This window comes from Globicephala melas, chromosome 14, assembly GCF_963455315.2.
Source record: "Globicephala melas chromosome 14, mGloMel1.2, whole genome shotgun sequence".
In the NCBI taxonomy this organism is placed as follows: Eukaryota; Metazoa; Chordata; class Mammalia; order Artiodactyla; family Delphinidae; genus Globicephala; species Globicephala melas.
Window position 1 is genome coordinate 41,559,780 of NC_083327.1, and position 14,599 is coordinate 41,574,378.

The 14,599-nt window shown below is 46.4% G+C and overlaps 1 protein-coding gene across 2 annotated transcripts in view; it reads right to left on the bottom strand.

Annotated features, from left to right (window-relative positions):
- The window catches only part of FYN (FYN proto-oncogene, Src family tyrosine kinase), a 210,169-nt gene extending 197,091 nt beyond the window's left edge, over positions 1 to 13,078 (bottom strand). Inside the window, exon 1 of one of the 2 annotated variants that reach the window (XM_060283318.2) lies at positions 12,609 to 13,078. The gene's annotated coding sequence lies outside the window, so the exon portion shown is untranslated. The remainder of the gene's footprint in view (positions 1 to 12,608) is intronic. The other variant, XM_030882814.3, reaches the window with a different exon arrangement.
- Between the last annotated feature and the right edge of the window lie 1,521 nt (positions 13,079 to 14,599).

The window sequence follows — 14,599 nt, forward strand, 5'->3', positions numbered from 1 at the left end:
TTAACACATTATCCTATATTATCCTGGCTGTTTGGGCTTTTTCTATATTCTCCAAGTCTCCCTCCTATCCCCAAATCTTCCAACCTCGGATGATGGCTCAGCCTCCAATTTTACTGAAAACTTTCAGGACACTCCACGTCTTTGAACTGCTTTTCACATAAAAATTTCACTGTCATCTTCACCTATCTTGAAGCGACAGTTTAAAATCACACATGTAAAGTACTGTGCCTACCCTTTAGTAGTCATTCAAACCTACAAATACCTTCCTCATCTGTTCTTTCTCCCTCCGAGTTACTGCTAATTTTTATCCTTTTGAGGGCTACAGTGGGTTGAATGGTAGCCCCCCAAAGTATGTCCATCTGGAGCTTGGGAATGTGACCTTATATGGAAAAAGGGTCTTTGCAGATGTAATTAAGGATTTTGAGATGAGATCATCTTGGATTAGGGTGGGACCTAAATCCAGTGACAAGTGTCCTTATAAGAGAAGGCCATGTAAAGACACACAGAGGATAATGTTGTGTGAAGATGAAGGCAGAAACTGTACTGATGGGTTTACAAGCCCAGGAAAAACAAGGGTTGCTGGAAAGAGGCAGGGAACAGAGTCTTCCTGAGCTGACACCTGAACCTCAAGACTTCTGGCCTCCAGAACTGTGAGAGGACATTTCCTGTTGTTTGAAGCCACCCAGTTCATAGTCATTTGTTACAGCACCCACAGGAAACTAATACAAGGGCTCCTTCTATACCTGACATGATCAGGTATCAGGTCGTGTCCCCCACCGACTCTTTGTTGATCCCCTTCCATCCATTACACCTCTCTCTCCAGCCTCACCAACATCACCCTCTTTAGTGGATCATTTCTGCATGTTCTAGCTCATCCAGGAGGCACCAAGAGCCCAGCTGAGTGTCCTGGTGGGGAGTACAAGCAAGACTCCTCCCACAGTGACAGTGCTGGCTGGGATATTTCATCCCCTGGAGACAGAACCTCTGTCACAAGCCAGGGATGTGAGATCAGGGACGGCACTGGGGCTCCCCTTGAGCCCCCTAGACTGGGGACTCTCAACACTTTGCCACACTGGACTCTTCTCCGTATGGCATAGTTGGACTGAGGTACAATCAGAGAAAGTTTTCCAAACGCCAATCCTCCTTGTTATACCCTTAGGTATAAACTAACCAGAACTTCCCAGGAGCTACTGACACCCACAGAGGCATGTGGCTCTGCTCAGGACACGGTAGTCCTTATAGGTTCTTCCCAGCCATACCTCACCGGCCTTCAGTGAGCAATCCTTGGCCCCTTAGAGAACTACCTCCAAGTCTCAGCAGTCTGAAGTCAAGAATCTGTTGAAATAATAACCATAAGACACAGGGAATTATATGGTCAACCGCACTTCTATGAACAGAAGGGTGTGGTATGGCATATTATCTGTGCTTTGGCCCTAACCTGCTGACAGAATTAGAAGCTGGTATCATTGCATTTTCAACCAAGGAGGGGAAACATAAGGTGGAACCTAAAACATCATGTGCAACCAAACTCTGAATTCTATCCCATGACTCTGAGGATCCACCAATGCAGAGGACCTGATGTGTTATCCACAAGAGGAAAATTTACTCGAGATGCATCTCATTCCAGAAGTACCGAGAACACTTTTAAGACCTCCCAACTTGGAAGCTTAGAATCAAGATCTACAAGCATTTAATAAATCCACATTTCAGTGCAGTGTTTCACGGCACAAAGCAAATTAAATGAGGTGCACTTTCAGCCTTCTAGAAGCTTGCTACTGAAAATGCACAGTATTGACACTGACGTACCAAAGTGACTGAACACGAACAAGTTGGATAAATACGCGAAGTGCTGATATTATACGCTGGCCAAGGGGAGAGTGCATCTTGTTAGTGGCGCGTGATCTCCCACATTGAAGGTGGTGCTTGTGGCAGTGGGGAGGCGGGCGGGGAAAGCGCTGAAATCATAGACAGCGCGTGGGGAAGGAAGGAAAAAAGTTCACTACCGCTTTCCAAAGACCATAATGGCTTTTCAAGCAACAGTGAAGCATAAGGTCCACCCCTTCCCCCTCTCTGCTGTTAGCAGTTGGCCAATATCTACAGAAGGTGTTTTTAATGCTCTCCATCCCTCGGATACATTAAACCTGGCATCCAGGTGAGGATTAGGCAGGTAAAGCCATTCATGAGGAATCACAGAGAGCTTTCCACAGGGAGCTGAGAAGACTCTTAATGAGGGGCTGACAAACACTGCCTGTGTGCTGTTGAGTCTTTTGTTACAGAAATGACTCAAGTAGTCCCTCCCCGCAACCATGGAAAACATTTTATAAGGTTTATTGTCAATCACTCTGTGGAAGGATATACAGAGGCTGTGGTTGGGTTCTAGTGTTAAATCATTACTCTGTAGGACCTTAAGTCTCAGCTAAGGAGATTCTCCAGATATGCCAAATGAACAAAATGAATGCATGGAAAGGAAGGCACCCTCACAGCTACAGCTGGGTTCCATGTGGCTGAGGGACTCAGCTAAATGCTACTGTGAGAGGTCCAGCCATGGGCAGGTGCACAGTAGGTGAGCCTGCCTCCTTCCGTTTCCCCAGGCTCCACAGACCTTCAGGCACAATACCAGTGGTCCATTCTGCCACTTTTCCCTCTTCTATAACTCACTGTTGTATTTTTCCAGTTTCTTCCAGATTTTGAAACATTCTGCATTTCTCCCTGGTCTTGGACATCATTGTGCACTATTGGTAACTTTGTTGTTTTTGGTGAAAATCTTATTGATGAAAACCTGATGACTGAGGGCAAAGAAGTAACTGTTGCCCCGACCACCTTAAATTTTTAACGAAAAGCTCAAGATTATGGATAAAAGATCTTTAAACACATACCATTCTCAGAAGACAATGGTGGTTCTGAAGACAGTATAGGACAGTCCCCGTACCTACATCACATGGGTCCATAGAGAGTGAATCTAGTGCCGTCAGAAACTACAGAAGCTCCATGTCCAAGGAGATGCCAGCCTAGCCTCACAGATGGGGAGGAAACCAGCTACATATTCCAGCACTCTGCCCCCAGGGCCTATCTAAATAAATACCTGCTGAGTATCTACACCATGAATGACAGTGTGCTACAAGCTACAGGGGGACAAAAAACCCCAACATTTTTGCACATATGAGGCCAATGGTCTGTTGAGAAGGCAGGACCCACATACACAGATTTCCAGGAGACCTGGCTTCTAGTCTAAACTAAGTGAGGAACTGCATGTATGACCTTGGGCAACTCACAAAAATTCTCTGCTCCTTGGATTCCTCATATCAGGATTTAACTAACAACACAAGGCATCATTTCTTAGGAGGCAACTGAGAGGCACACAGGTTCAATGCAAGAGAATGAGACGAGGGGAAGCTGCCCAGGGCTGGGATTCCAGCTGGGCCTTGAGAAATGGATAGGGTTCCCGGGGAAAGGAAGGGCTGGGGAGTCCAGGAAAGGAGAGCAAAGGCCAGAACACGTATTCCATACTAATGAGATACTATGTTGACATCTGGAGAATCAAGTGTTAGCGTGATGGTGAATGAGGTGAGCCAGGAATGCCTCAGAAAATGGAGATGGGGGAAGGCGTTGAATGCCAGGCTAAAGGATTTGGCCTTTCTCCCGTTCACTGGGTTGTTAGGGGACAAGGCAAAAGAACCAGTATTTACATCAGCCAGCACATGAGTTTTGACATGGATCAACCACCTCCTCAACTCAAGCTAGGAAGCGTAGGAGTGAAGCAACTGGAATCATTATTTGCAAACCACAGGAGAGCCTGAAGGACACAACGTATCACGAGAATATCGATCGGGCAAAGGCACACACAAAGTACAGCTACAGAACTGGCATTTTCAAGCAGGAGATGGTGATAAAAGGTACAGAATGACAGAGTGTGAGAGTTCATTAACAACTCAGCTCCTGTAACTGAAAATGATGAGGGGCTATTTGTATCTCTAGGAGGTCAGACAATAAAAAGGTGAACCCCTCCAAACTCTGAGAGCAAACAAGAGAAACCTTTAACAGAAATCAGTGATTTTCAAATATCCTTGCGTGCATATGCCTAGCTACGGGAAGCGTATCACACAATTTCTGGAATACAGTTCAAATTGAAATAAAAGTCCAATTTTACAAGTGACAACATTTGCTATTGTTACTGCTTCCAAACAGATACTACAATGTGTGGAAATGAAGGAACTCGTTGGTGCTTATTTGCCTATTCAGTAGAATTTCAATTGGGCAGAATTTCACAGAAATACAGATTCAGTAACTTTTTCTGGGGATTAAAAGAAGAAAGGATTGGGAAAAGTGCCCTGGGCTTTGTTGCGGTAAAGGCAATCTGACTCATTTTTAATTTTCCATTAAAGCCCTACTTTTCAGTATAAAGCAGATGGAATCCTTATACAACTCCTTGAAAAGCTTACTATTTTTGGGTACCTCCAAGATGGAAGCTCTGAAGAAAATGAAAGTGTTTGAATTCATCAGATGAAATCCCACCAGCACATTCAAAAGGAGCAGGTACTTAGAAATCTTAAAAATACAAGGTAAGAGGTCTTTCTGTGACAGATTTCTGACCCCAGCCTCCCCCGGGCTTAGTTCCCTCTGGCTCTGGCTGATGGGTGGTTTTTTTGCCACTTCAACAGCCAGCTCCCCCCACTGTGGCTGAGTCACTGTGCTTCTTCATTCCTCGTCTTTCAGAAGCTGCCTCCCCGATGGCTCCATCCTCAGGGCCATTCTCATATACAGGAAAGATGTCAGTGTTCAACCCTGGCCACCCCATACCTCCTGAGTCAGAACTGCGCCTGGGACTATGCATTCTCTAAGACCCTCAGAGGACAGTCATGCAACCAAGGCCCCAAAGCTCTTTCCGTATCATGAGATAAGGCCTGGTTAGACATATCCTGTTTGTCTTTCTGCCAGAGTGGATGGTAGAAACAAGAGGGTGATCTTTACTGTGTGTGGACTGTGAGGTACTGGGCTGGGAGGCGGAGGGCACTGCCTCTAGCCTGCGGTTTATAATCTTGTTTGAGAGTTGGAACAAATTTAGTGTTAAGAGCATTGATTCTGGAGCCAGACTGTCTGGGTTCAGACCCCAGCTCTGCTTACTAGTTGTGTGACCCTGACCAAATCACTTCACCTCTAGGCCTCAGTTTCCCCATCTATCAAATGGGAATAATAACGACAGTAGCTCATGGAATACTGCTGGGTGTTCAGCTGGCAAATCAACCACGAATAAGACACAGCCCGACTTGAAAGAGCTCCCAAGTCAGGGCAAAAGACCAGTGTCTTCCCACTGTCCGACCCAGCTGACTCCACTCTGCCTTAGAAGTCAGGCTGCGATGAGGGTGATGATGAGGCAGTAACCAAGTGCCATGGGAGCCCAGAGACAGGACCAAAGGGGGGCTTCCCAGAAGGTAAGTCTTGAGTGGAGCCACAGAAGGAGTGGGGCTTCCCTGGGGGCAAAGGTGCCTTTGTATCCCCCAAAACCTAACACAGAAGTAACTGCAATGCAAACGCAAGGAGGCTTGAGAGTACGCAGGGAACGAAGAACCACAGCTTTGGAGCAAAAGCAGGTGCAAGTTTGGGAACCAGACACACCTGGCTTCACTAGTAATTAGCCGTGTGACAATGGGCAAGTTACTTTACCTTTCTGAGCCTCAATCTTCCCATTTGACCCTGCCTCATCGAGTTGTTATAACTAAGTAAATTACTGTACGTAAAGCACTTAAGGCCTCTGGGATTCAATAACAAAGGTAGCTATGATTATTTTTCTGGTATATTTAGGGAGAGGTGAGTGGCTGTGGGGTGCTAAGTGCTTTTTTACACTATCACAGAGGGCAATACAGGTCAGAAATAAGTAGTCCTCAGGAAAGGCCTTCTGAATTCAAATCAGCAATGGGCTAAGACTTTCCCACACCTTATTTTTTTCTCCCCCAAACACAGTTAATGGGTGCTCAGTACTCATTTGCTCAAACCAATGGGTGCTGCCTAAGGTCACGGGTGGACAGAGGCACAACAGGTGATGATCTCTGCATCCAAAGAAGACCCAGCAACAGGACTCCAGTCTGCTTCACAGCCTGAGCAAGACACGACGCAGGTCATTCTGGAAGCAGGCTGAGACGAGAGGGAAAACACTCTCATCCAAACGAGAGCTCTCCAACTCAGGGCCTTACAAACGTTGTTAAACTTTCATGAGTCAGTTAGCATTATCTTTTCTTCCCACGTTTTTATTAGACCATAAATCCAGTTCAATTTATATCCTTCCAGGATTACTGTGTTGTAATCAAGTCCAGAGCGCCACTTACTCCGAAGTTGTCTGAACTACATGTCACCCACGTCCAATTGGATAATACCGTTCAGGCTTCTCATGTGTTTTAGTAGCCAAAAATTAGATTTGCTCAACTAGAAACACGGAAAAAAATTACTTTCCTCTAAATAACCCAAATCACCTTTTTTTCATAGGAACCAAGTGCATGAAACTCGTAACTCACGGGGCTTTTTCCTATTCTGCGGTTTATTCTACCTTCAGAAAGTCACGATGACACTCTGAAGTCAAACTCAAGGGATGCACATTGAAAATAGGTTAAAACTCTGGTTATCTAAAACAAAGATATCCTTTTATAGGGCTAACTTCAAAGTACTTTTATGTTTTCTATTGAAGAATAAAAAAGGTTCTGCATTTCTTAAGAAGACTTGCTAAAAATGCTATTTTCCATCATACTATTTCAACTAATTTCCTATGTTTTCCAATAATTCTTGATTCAGAACTGACAATCACCCACATCTCTTTCTAAAATATTCAAAATGTCCTTTTCTGCACAGAATACACTTTTTTTTTTTTTTTTGCGGTACACGGGTCTCTCACCGCTGTGGCCTCTCCCATTGCGGAGCACAGGCTCCGGACGCGCAGGCTCAGTGGCCATGGCTCACGGGCCCAGCCACTCCACGGCATGCGGGATCCTCCCGGACCAGGGCACGAACCCGCGTCCCCTGCATCGGCAGGCGGACTCTCAACCACTGAGCCACCAGGGAAGCCCCAGAATACATTTTTACCCTCCCTTCCCTAAGGGATATATGTGTCAGATGTACACATGTTACGTGTATATGTATATATCTACATATATACACACATGAACCACAGCAGCAAACACACAGCTTTTCTATGTGTGGGGTACTATTCTGAGCACTTTACATGTATTAATTATGGACCCCACACAGCAAACCTTTGAGGTAGGAACTATAACTCCATTATAAAGGTGAAGAAAGGGAGGCACAGAGAGCTTAGGTAACTGGGTCCAGCTCACACAGCTGGAAGGGGTCAGACCAGGACCACACCCCGAGTCCATGCTCCTGACCACAGCCCTCACCTGGGCTGAAAGGGTTGAAACCTGGCTTTAAGTGGTGACTGCCACCTTGGCACTTAGCCACTCGGGGCCTCATTTTTCCTCATAAGTAAAATGGACGTGCTGGACTACATGATCTCTAAGTCCCTTACTATTCAACTGCCTACAAGATACTTTGACTGGGAAGTCCAAAGTGTCCGTGATAAAGTCATCATTTAAACACCCACTCCCTGCTGCTTTTACTGCGTTGCTTGTCTGCATGTCTTTCTCCACCTACTTCCCAAGGACCCCCCTCTGCCTCTCCCCTCACACAATATGCTACCTCACCCTCTCTTATTCTGTCTCTTTGGCTCCACCCCCACTTCCGTGCAGCACCTCATCTATGGCTCATCTGAGTTTCCACAACTACCTTCCCTGCATCTGTCTTGACCACCTCTGGCCATCAGCCCACAGGTGTGGCCAGATGGATCTTTGTAAAACAAATCAGACCAAAGTGGCACCTCTACTTACAACTCTTAAATGGCATTCCTGACATTTAAGTACTCTTCCACCAGCCCCATCTTCTCCCTCTGTCCATCTCTCTACCACCCTCACCCACCCTGAACGACTTGCAGTTTCCTAAAAAGTCTGTGCACCTGCTTTCTGGGCTGCTCCTTCTGGGGCCTTCCCACAACACTCAACTGGCCAATTCCTCCTCTGGCCTTCTCTGTCTCGCCACCCCATTTTCCCACCTCTCTGTGGAGTTCATGCTCTCTTGCGGACCCCCAGAATCACAGCAGTTATCACAGTGGTCAGAGACTTCCTCGTGCAGTTCCTTGGGCCAGGATTATAACTCTTTGTCTCTGAAGCATCTAGTTCAATGTCTGGCAAGTGGTAGATACAATGAATGAATGTTGCTGGATGAGTAAATATGTAGGACGATTCACAAATTCTTACAGACCTATCTGTGGAACACACAGGGACCCAGCTGAAAATAAAGAATCACACAGAGTAAAAGTATTTCCAGTATCAACATGCTTTGCTTTCCCATTTTTTAATTTTTTTTTTTTATTTCCTAGGTGAGCAATAAATGAGGGTCTAAAATGGAAAGCATGGTGGTAGAAATGGACATTTTATTTTTTATTTAAACATAAAGTTATATTTCCCAACAACCAAAAGTATCAATTGCCAAAGCATTTACGCCACCCCCCTTTATGGCATGTAACACATTTTAATCAATATCATCATTATATCCATAGGTAGTATTTTGCATATTGCCTCATGGCTAAGAGCAAGGGCTTTGAAACCAAACTAACTGGGCCTGAATCCTGACTCTACCACTTACTAGCCATGTATGATCTTGAGTTAGTTATTTAACCTCCCTTGCTTCAAATGCTGATCTGTAAAATGGGGATTATAAGTGAAACTACTTCATATCATTATTGTTTTTAATTGAAGTATAGCTAATTTACAATTTATATTAGTTTCAGGTGTTCATACCAGTATTGCTAAGATTAGAGCTTAAACAGTGCTTGACACATAGTAAATACTCAATAAAAGTAGTTATTATGTATTATTTTTATCTCCTCTAGCAGACTAAGCTGAACAGAGAGAACACAGCAGAAGTATTCATTTTCATAATCCTATCTCCCAGTGCCTTGCACACAATAACATACTGGCCAATGTTTGCAGAACAGATGAATATAATAAACTGTTTATAGCAAAAACATGTGCATAACTAAGTATGATGACTAGTACAGACAGAATTGCTCCTGGGAAGGCCTGTGGAGAACACGGATTATCCAGAACACTAGCAGTTCACCCCGCTCCTGGAGGTCTGGGAGCTCACTTAACTCCACGGAAGATGCAGGGCTCACAGTCACCAACTCAGGGTATCTGCGGGATGGAGGGGACCCAGGGGGGACTGAAGAGCTGGGCAGATGAGGCTCCCTTCCCATGAACATGGCCTGGGGCAAGAAATTTCTCCTCTCGAGTCTGTTTAATTTCCTCTTCCAATTAGAGAAGGTATGACTGTGATTTCTAAAGACCCACTTAGCCACTTGGGGAGTCTATAAAATCAGCAGATAAAAATCTTGGCCAACAAAGGTGCTACTGGAGAGCCACATCAAAGTCAGCACAGGAGCCATCAGGTCACTGTATTACAGGAAATTACTGGGTGGGAACTGGCCACTAGAACCGACAAAAAGCAAGGTTTGGGGAAACAGGTTTAAAATGAGAAGGTCAGAACTTATAAAATCAAAGGTACAAGACAATGATGGGTACAGGCTCCAGGTTACCATTTAATTCTCATCAGCCTACAAACTCCTTGAGGGCAACGACTGTGCCTTGTTGAGAGGCAGTATATGGCAAAGCTGCTGGCCCAAAATACATTTCTTCTTGAACTTTTTTCTGGTCACATGGCTTAACTATATTTCCCAGGCTCCCTTGCAGTTAAATGTGGCCATATAACTAGCCCTCAAGTAAAGTATGTAAGTAGAAGTGATGGGTGTCATTTCCAGGCCTAGGCATTTAAAAAGTCGGTACATCCCCTCTATTCCCTCTTTTGTCCTTCTGCCAGCTGAAAGCAGGTTACAATGGAGTGCTATGGGATGGGAGAACTTGGGGTCCAGAATCACTGCATGGAAGAAAGCCACCCACTGATCAGAAATATCCATTTTGAATTATTACATGAGGAATAATAAACGTCTATTGCTTTTGAGGCATTATATTTTTGCAGGCCTATTTGTTACAGCTGTTAACAGTAGCCTAATTAATCCAAGTGCTTAGCACATACCAAAGACCTAGCTCACACTTGCTGAAACAAGATAAATAAGACCAGGTTCCTTCTTCCAATGTGTTGCTCAAACTAATGCTGGAAATAGACATGTGCCAGCTGCTGAGGTATGAAAACAAAATTGGACGCATGGTGATTTGTTTGAAGGTGAAAAGATGGAGAAAGCATCCCAGAGTAGAAGACTTTTCAGCTGGGCTCTAGGTTTAACGGGACCCAAGCAAATCAGGTGGGGTTGGAGATTCCAGACCCAGGAGAAAGCATAGAATAAAACTGCAGAAAGCAGAGTATGCGTTTGTTCACATTCAACCTCATCATTCTCTTGAACTCGGTCAACAGAGCGCAAGTTTATTGTGCACTGACTTTCTTTCCTGGGTCTGGCATCAAACAAACAAACCATTGTTTTTGTTTTTTTTTTTTTTACAGTACGCTCATTAATCCTTTTGCTTTTTTTTAATATAAAAAGTTTCAAGATGGATGTCCTTAGAAAGTGCAGAAGTAAATGTTTAATGAACCATAACAACTCTTTTCTAATAAAATTCTTGAAGAACATGAGACAGTTCTATTACTTATAATAGTCAAAGAGCCATGCTCTTAGGAATCAATGGGTTCAACCTAAGTTTTGACATTATTGATTAGGGATGTAATAGTCACTGGCTTACAAAATGGAACATTAAGCCCCCAGATTTACATTTATATTTCCTCTTTAAGAGGAACATCAGTAGATGGTTTAAGAGATCAGTCAAAAGATTCTCTACATCCTTCGATCATAGCTAAGTGCCTCCAAAACCTGAGATAGTTACCAAAACCACTTCCTCCAAAAATCTGTGAGTCCCTTCATCTGAAAGCACAGTACCCATGGGGCAGGGACTCGGGAGAAAGCACAAAGGGTGGAAAGTATTACAGTCAACTTGGTGGTGAGAGGAAGGATGTGGGCGTCTGAAGGCTACCCTGAAGCAGGGAAGAGACACAGTCTCCAGTGGTCTTCCAAATACCAATTTAGTGCTGTGTTAGCAATGTCCCCAGAAGCTTGTTTAAATATAAGGGTAAAACAATTACTAGGCAGACAAGACTTCATTTCAAAAGACTTCAGTACTCCTTAGACTTGAGAGAAGAAGCAAGTTAGGCTGCCTCACTCCTAGCAAACATCAATTTAACTCTCTTTCAGAAACAAAAGTCTCCTTCCCCCATACCAATTTATCCTACCCCCTACGATGAGAGGGGGTTGAAACTGGGTGGGGGAGGGTGCTACCTTGAAAGTAAAGCAACTCTTCAGACAGCTGAAATCATTTCCCCCTTAAATCTAAGAAATACTGCAGCTGCCAGTCAACACTACCGGTCCATGAATACAGCAAAATGCCAGCACCTGCCACCCTGCATCTGGGGCCTTTTATTTTTTGGTAAATGTGGCAGGAAAGACTCTCAGAGAGAAGATCAACTGCTTTATCTGAGAAAAAGGGAAGCCCCAGGGAAGAGAAACAAGAAGCATCGCGCCCATCCTTGGGTACTTTGTGCGTCTCCTCTCTGTGCACTGAAAGAGCTCTTTGTGTCACACACACACACACACACACACACACACACACACACACACACACACACACACATTCGGCGAGTCTGTGTGATTTATTGGGGGGAGGAGGGGCAAGAAGGGTGATTTTATTATCCCTCTTCTCACTCAGTCCCAGCAAATCTCTGCCTGGGCCCAAGCTCGGTGGCCTCTTTCTGGCTCAGTCCCCTCCGCCTGTGGGCGCAGATAAGAGAGGGGAGGCGACCAAACAAAAACAGTCATCGATCTAAGGAAGTCGAGAGGAAATCCAGCGAGCAGGGAAGGGAGGAGAAAGGAGCCTAAGGGAGCAGGAGGAATGTGGGGGTCAGAGGAAGAGGAGCTACGGCTCCAGCACGGGGGACTGGGGACGGGTGGGTGGTGGCACAGGAAGAGTGGAGGGGAGGATGGGGGAAGTGCAAGGGACGTGCCAGAAATAGGCAGGAGGATGCGATGGGGAAGGCGACGGCCGCAAGAGGAGGCCGAGAGGTGGAGGAGTGGGGCAGGGGTGGAGTGGGGTGGGGAGGGAAGCAGCACTGAGCTTCAATTATTAAGTGATTACATCATCCCTGACATTAAAACAACACACACAGCCCGGGTCCCCGCGGGGGGCCCCGAAAAGAGGGCGGGGGCGGAGTCTGGGCCAGCCTAGCCCCGAAGCCAATTCCTATTCACAGCCGGCGCCCGCGAGGAAATGCGCCCCCCATGCCTGAGCTACCTCGGGGCCGCACCCCGCAGAGGTGTCCTCCAGCGCGACCACAGGAAGACTCCGAGCGGGACCAACTCCCCGGCAGCCCAGCGGGGCGCCCGGGAGACTGCGGTGGCCCAGAGACTGCAGCGCTGGGCCCCGCGGCGGGGGCGGCGCTGCGCGGGGGCGCCGGCGGCCGGCGTCTCCGCAGCATCCCCGCAGCCCCGCGGCGCATCCCCGGCCGCTTACCTGCGCTGCGCTCAGGCTCCGGAGCCCATTCACATGGTCCTCTCCCCGCCCTCCTCCGGCGCGGCCGAAGCGGCTCCGGTGGTTCCTCGGCGGGCCCGGGAGCCGGTGGGCCTTCTGAGAGTGCCCAGGGGGCGGCGCCGGGTGTCCCCGGCCCGGCGGCCGGATCCCTCCCAGGCGCGGGCGGCGGCTTTGTGTGAGCCTGGGAAGCCCTCGGTGCTCGGCTTGAAGCGCCGCGCGCCCGGACGGCGGTGGACGCGCGGCTCCGAGTGCAGCCTCTCCTCTGCTCCCGCGGCCGGTCGGCGGTCGGGTCTCGACGGCCTTCGGCTCGCGGCGACCCCTCCTCCTCTCCCGCGGCAGCCCCCTCCCCGCCGGCTCCGCTCCTGACAGATGGCGCAACTGCAACTACGCGCAGCCGCTGCCGCGGCTGCTCGCAGCTACTCGCGTTGATGCTCCAGCCCCTCCAGCCCCAGCGGGGAGCGAGGAGGGGGCGGGCCGGACCGCGAGAGTGGCAGGCTTCGCTGCCCTATCAACGGGCCCCTCGGGCGTTTGGGGGCGGGGGCGGGGTGACGATGGGTGGGGCCACCGAGTGGGTGGAGCGCTTCTGTAACGTCGGGCATCCTGGCTTGCTAGCGGTGTAAGGTGTGAGGGGAATGCGAGATTGCAGGAGTTGTGTGTGTGTGTTTTTAAGGTTTATGTGGACTTGGGATAGTGGGTTAGGGTGAGGAAAGAAGAGGGTGTGAGCTGCAGTTTCTGCTTTGCGGAAGATTGCAGCCGCCACTGCAGAAAGGCATCTGCCATTCCCTCAAAACCATGGGAACCTGCCTCGAGAAAGGGCTATCTTGCCTTTCTAGTGTCTTTTCATTTGAAGGTGGGAGAATAAACTGGAAAAGTGTTAGGGTGATGAAATTGTTTTCTCTGGTCAAACCGAAGAGTGCGGAGTATATATATCTACAAGCAAAACTGCAGGAAGTATTACGGAAATGGGGGTAGGGGGTGGAGAGGGCAGGCGGCGACTGAGAAATCTGCAATCACAGAGTAGAGGTTTATTTGCATAGTTTTTTCCAAAATCATGTTTAATTGTAGCCGTTGGTTGTCTTTGGTTTCTCATGACATTCAGCCTTCCCATGTTGTCTTCCCTTCTCTAAATCTGAGCTTTTGCTCAGATTTTCCTTGATGGAAATAATATCTGGTTTAGTATACTGTTGAGAGCGCATCAGTCTTTATTTCCTATTCAGCTTTTCTATGGCAGGATGTAACTTCATTAAAAAAAAAAAAAAAAAAAGGTCAACTTCCTGATTTTCTTTATAGGTAATTCCTGTTTACTGAAAGTTCCACTTTAAGGCATACTCGGATTCATTCTCCTTGATGATTTTGGCAAGAACCCTACCTTGCTCCCTCAGCAAAATCTAATGTTCTGAGAAATATAAGTGGATTGGCTTCTGCTTCTATGCTCAAAATCTATATTACCTTTCCTGCCCACTGATTTTTTAACTGTAGTTTTAAAATAGCAGTCACTTTTGTTGCCTTTTTTCTTTTTGGTACACAGTACTTTTTTTTTTTTTAGCTAAGAGAGATATTTATATAGAAACTTTCCCCTTGAGAAATCTGTGTAATATTAGTTTTTTGTTAATTAATCTTTTTGGAGTATAGTTGATTTACAATGTTGTGTTAGTTTCTGTTGTACAGCAAAGCGCACCAGTTATACATATACATATATCCACTTTTTTTTAGATTTTATTCCCATATAGGTTGTTACAGAGTATTGAGTAGAGTTCCCTGTGCTATGTACACAGTACATTTTAAAGGTGCTAACATTTATTAATCCCAGTTTTATGGGTGAGGAAACTGAGGACAAGAGAAATTAATAACTAAACTCAAGGTGATTGTCTAGGGTGGTTACTGGCAATTTTTTCTTCCTTAAATAAAATGTTAAATGAAATCTTGTTTAAATTATGTGTTGATGATTCATTCCATAGTCCCAAGAAATGGAA